Source organism: Nannospalax galili, unplaced genomic scaffold (assembly GCF_000622305.1).
Source record: "Nannospalax galili isolate Female #2095 unplaced genomic scaffold, S.galili_v1.0 scaffold40, whole genome shotgun sequence".
Classification (NCBI taxonomy): domain Eukaryota; kingdom Metazoa; phylum Chordata; class Mammalia; order Rodentia; family Spalacidae; genus Nannospalax; species Nannospalax galili.
This window is the reverse complement of record NW_008347810.1, coordinates 1,370,371-1,375,518: the sequence shown is the minus strand read 5'-3', so window position 1 is coordinate 1,375,518 and position 5,148 is coordinate 1,370,371. Positions and strand designations below refer to the sequence as shown.

Genomic DNA, 5,148 nt, shown 5'->3' with positions numbered 1-5,148 from the left:
AAAAGGGTGTGCCATCACACCTGGCCCATTATGTACCTTTAAATGTCTAAGAATAGAGGTCTGCAATAAGAACTTAAGTTGCCCCAGTATTGTACAGTACCACTGAGTAAGCTGCACACACCTAACAAAGACTACAATCAGAAAGTGCCTTCTAAATAGCAACACTCTGGCTTAGAAACTTTTCCATCTCTATCAGCCAGGATGTGGTGAAATTGGTGATACGGACACCACGGTAGCCACTGGTGACCTCTTGACACCACTCTAGCAGGGACTGGCTGGAGCTGACCAGGGCAGGTGGTGTCTGGCTTCCTGGCATCCTCCTGTCCTCTTCGGGCTCCTCTGGGGAAGAGGACCCCGAGGGCCTGGGTACCCCAGCCCCTGCCCCACTGGCCACCTGTGCCTCAATCAAGCTGGCTTCTGGCAGGCTTTCCTCAGCTTCTTTCTCCTTCTGGGTTCCCAAGACCCCAGATTCTGCTTCCTGGGCCTCAAAAATACCAGATCTATTTTCCAGGGGTTAGAAACTGCTATCTCTGCTTTCTGGGGCCACAAAGTCAAAGATTTGGCCTCTGTTTCTCTCAACACTCTAGTCTCTGTCCTCTGAAGCCTCAGAAGTTTAGTCTCTGTCTCTGGTGTCCTGGATACTTCTGCCTCTATTGCCTGAGCCCCTGAAACTCTTTTCTCAGTGACTGTGAGAGCTCCCCAGGTCCCAGTCTCCTGGATTGCCAAAGTTTCTGTCTTTGCCTCTTCCAACTCTGTAACTATAGTTTCTGTCCACTGGGCCCTCAGAACCTCAGCCTCTACTGTTCCAGCTTCTGGCCTGGAAGTCCCAGAATCCCCCACCTCTGTTTCCTGAGCCCTGGCTATTTCAGGTTCTATCCCTGGGATCCCTGAGGCACCAACTTCTATCTCCTGGGTTCCCAGCATCTCAGGCTGTGTTATGTCTATCCACAGAGCCCCTGATTCCCTAACCTCTGTTTCCTGGGCCTCCGATATCTCAGACTTTCCCATCTCAGCAGCTATCACTGGACCCTCAAAACCCCCTATTTCTGCCTTCTGGGTCCTCAATATTTCAGCTTCTGCTGTTTCATTTTCTATTCCTGGGATCCCCAAAGCCCTCACTTCTGTCTTCTGGACCCCCAATATCTTCAATTCTATTGTCTCAGTCTCTGTTCTCAGCATCCTAGAACCCCCAGGCATCTCCTTGGCCTCCAAGAGTTCAGTCTCTTCTACCTCAGCTTCTGTCCCTGGCCCTTCTGGAGCCCCAGCTGAGATCTCGTGGGCTGGGGTGTTCTGGGCTCCCCTCTTCAACGGAGGAAGCTGTGGCATCTACAGCGGCAGTGGCAGGTCTGGGGGTCAGGGCGCTGATGGCGCTGGGTGCAGAGTGGACAGAGGGTCCTGGGGCTGGAGTGGGATAGATGATGTCAGCTGGGGAGGGTGCTCTGGGGGCTGAATTCCAGCCTGGAACAGAGCAGGGCTGGGGATGGTGGTGGGGCATGGCAGCCCTGTTTGGCTTCACAGCACTTTCCTTTTGTTTGGGTCTGCATTCACATTGGCTGTGTTCTTCCAAGGACATCTCCCCAAGCTGACTGCTAGGGTACTGGATCATGAGGATCTGCATTCAGACTTGGTGCTGCCCAGTAGGCACACATTCCAGGCCGTCATCAGGGCAGCAGCCACCATAGCATTGCACGGTCACACAGCTGGGCACCTGGGCACCACTTTCTTCTGGTGATCAGGGGCATCAAGCTGGGAGACAGGGGCCTGGGTGCCAGCCAGCTACAGCAGTGTGGTGAGCAGCAGGTGGTGGAGTAGGGGGCTCATGGTGCCCGCCGGGGCCGTGGTCCAGGGGCTCCCACATCGCCCTAGCCTGGACGCACGGGGTGCGGTGGCAGCCAGAGCACCATGGAAGGGTGCGGGGATTGGGGGCCGGGGGGGCGGCTCCTCCGCGGCCCCCTCCTGAGCCCTGGGCACAGGCAGCTCAGCTTAGCGTTGTGGCAGCGGCCCTAGGAGCTGAGTGGGCGGGCGGCCAGTGGTGGCGGTGGTGGCGGCGGCCGTGGTGCTTTCGGGCGCAGGCGCCCCTCCCTCAGGTGGCAGGGCCATGGGTGGCGGGTCCCCGCCAGGCGGCTGGGCCATGGCACGGCTGGAGGGCCGCGAGTTCGAGTACCTCATGAAGAGGCACTTGGTGACCATCGGGCGCAACTGGTCGCAGGGCTCGGTGGACATGAGCATGGGCCACTCGAACTTCATCTGGCGGTGCCACCTGGAGATCTTCATGCCCCGGGCGGCGGCCATGGCGCAGCTGCCCCAGAGCCTGTGCAGCCCCAGCCGTGGGTTTTTTCAGTGGCCGGAGAGAGGGATGGAGAGGGGTGGGAGATGCAGATAAAGGGTCTTGTCTATTTAGACCGAGAATAAAAGGAAGGAAAAAGGAGGAAAGGAAGGTTTAAAATAGAGAGCGTAGAGAAAAATACAAAACCAGACCCCCCCCTTATTAAGATAATTAGCACAATTATCAAGCACGCGCACCACATCTCACTGCATTCGCTTGGACCGGTCCTTCTTTCGCTCAGACACGCGCTGCACTCACCACTCTCACTTTCGGGATCCCCGAGACTCCTCGTGATTCTCCCAAAAGGCGTCCACTCGGACTGCCTCAAGGTAACGAGCTTGACCTCCTCTTCCTCTGGTGCCAGGTTTCTGCCGATCGGGCTTCCTCCCCAGGGCCGAGACACTCGGACCCTAGGTGCCGGGACTCGAACCCGGACTTCCCTGCTTGGGACTCGAACCCGAGACCAGACACGGGATGGTGATTCCCGCTTTATTCTGGATTGATGTGCATGAGGATTTTGCCTGCATGCATATATGTCCACTGTGGGCAAACACTGCATGCTGAGGCCAGAAGTGAGCATCAGATTGTTAGGGTCCGTGACTCAGTGGGTCTCTTCTGGAGAACAATGCACGAGTATGGAGATGCAAGAATCAAGCAGAGTTTTATTAAACCAGCTAGCTGGGGCCGACCTTCCTTCCAAGACACGCAGGTCTGGTTAGAGTGATCGACCCTGAGACAATTTTAGGTAAAGATTATATAGGCTTCCACAACTGTTACACAAAAGCCCGCGTTTATACAGCCAATAGTTTCAAAGCAAGCATTTCACAAACCAATAACTTTAAAACAAGAAAAATGTTACAGCTCCCTTCAGGTATCTCAATTGGGGAGAGATGATTGGTATGTGCCTGGTACGACTCTTTCTTGTTATCTTGTGTAAGCAGACATGACATGACACAGAACAGGTCAGGCTCCGGGGGTTGTAGCACTTTGCCTCTATCTCTGGATGCCTGTGTCTCTAGTTGAGTTAATTGGTTACAAGCAGTAAATTCAAACAAGTAAATTCAAGCAGTAAATTCAGACAAGCAGTATATTCAAACAAGCAGCATATTCAAACAAGCAGTAAATTCCTCTTCCCCTAACAGTACAACACAGTAGCTCTGTTTTCCTGAAGTAACACACAGACAGGTTTGAAGTCACCTGGCTACTCAGATAGCCATTTAGTGTTTTTACTTAAAATATGGACAAAGGGGAAGCTTATACTCAAGTGTAAATTGATTCTTGAGACAACAAAAGTATAACTAAAGGTTAATTAACTGTTCAAAGACAATCCAGGCCCAAAGCATAAGGTAACAACTTCCTACTTCCCGTAATGGAAAGAGCTAGCTTCAATTTCTGCCACTGAGGCCAAGTCTGTGAATAAGGAAGCTGGTCCCTCCTTATCTTCCTCCTAGTCAATATCAGCAGAATCCCTCTTGACCTAGTGCTGTTTGAGGCCCAGGGCTGTTCTAACTGCTAGTGTATGGCAGAAAATGGTGGCAAGCACTTAAAAAAGAAGAATCTAAAAGCATAAGATTTGGATATGAAAGGAGAGTTTTGATGGCTTTGGAATCTCCTCTTTGTCCCACAGGTAGGCAATGATGTAAGTCCACAATCACCTGTATTACATGCATATTCATATCTGTATCTGTAGTAGCAGAGGGGTACAGCAGCAATAATGACAATGCCTGTTAGTAAAGCTGTTAATTGACTAGGGGATATGTTGCGGGTGTCCTGGGGCCCTCTGGGTGGGGAAGTTGGCACAGAGTCACAACACAGACACCGGGAATCGGCTGGAAGCAGGCAGTAGGCTAAGTGCTGCAGACTCGGTTATTGCGGATATGGGACTGCCTTATATACCCCTCTCCCAATGTCCCACTGGCCCCAGTAGGCCTTCTCAGGTCATGTCTGATCCTCATTGGCTCTCTGTGTCACGCTATCTTGCATCAGCCATCTCTATGTCCTTTGGCAGAATGCAGGCTCAACTTAACCTGATGTTTCTGGTGCATTTGCAGCATGCATGCTCTGGTTGTTCAGGCTGCACTTCCTCCTTCAGTGATATAGTTTATTTTCTAAATCTTCACAATCTAGTATCAGAATCTATTATACTATAAATATCTGCTTACAAATGGATTCCTCTCTGGGTTATGTGTTTTACTAAGGTGACAACTGTATCATCGTGTTCACGTTTGCATACCTGTGCCTTTGCGCAAAGTCTAGATTATTGTTTTAATAAACATTTTTTTCATTTTGTGAAAAACGTCTTATGATCATTTAATATACAAGAAAATGAGGACCACAGATGGACACCATGTTTTACACAGTTTATAACAGCTGGTATTTCCATTGAGCTTAAAGTAATTCCTAAGTCAGTTCTCCAAAATATTAGCCTAGATGAACAATCATCCTTAAAGCATGCCCAAAACTAACAAAGTATTTGTGGATAGATTTGTTTCTCTTCCTTGAACATTAAAATCTTAGTCTTAGCCCAGGAGACAAAGAGAATTTTCAGAGTAGAAGTAAGTTCTAGAGTCACAGGCACTTTCTATAAACTTGTAAAATTTATATATATTTAGCTTTCCTTTGGTGCAAATTCATTTTTTCCTTCTTAAAATAAGATCCCATCTTTCTGCTACTGAAATTCAGAAAGTGTTGGCTTCCAGTGAGACATGTGTGGTGGTTGGCGAACACAGCATGTGCATGCTCTTTTATCCCATTCTTTCATCTGACTCCTTTCTATCTGTGTTTAATCAAGTTGTGAAATACATGGACAGCTGCTGGAGAGG

General features: G+C 49.9%; 1 pseudogene; it reads right to left on the bottom strand.

Annotated features, from left to right (window-relative positions):
* Nucleotides 1-944: 944 nt before the first annotated feature.
* LOC115072267 lies at nt 945-1,821 on the bottom strand (annotated as a pseudogene).
* Nucleotides 1,822-5,148: the final 3,327 nt, after the last annotated feature.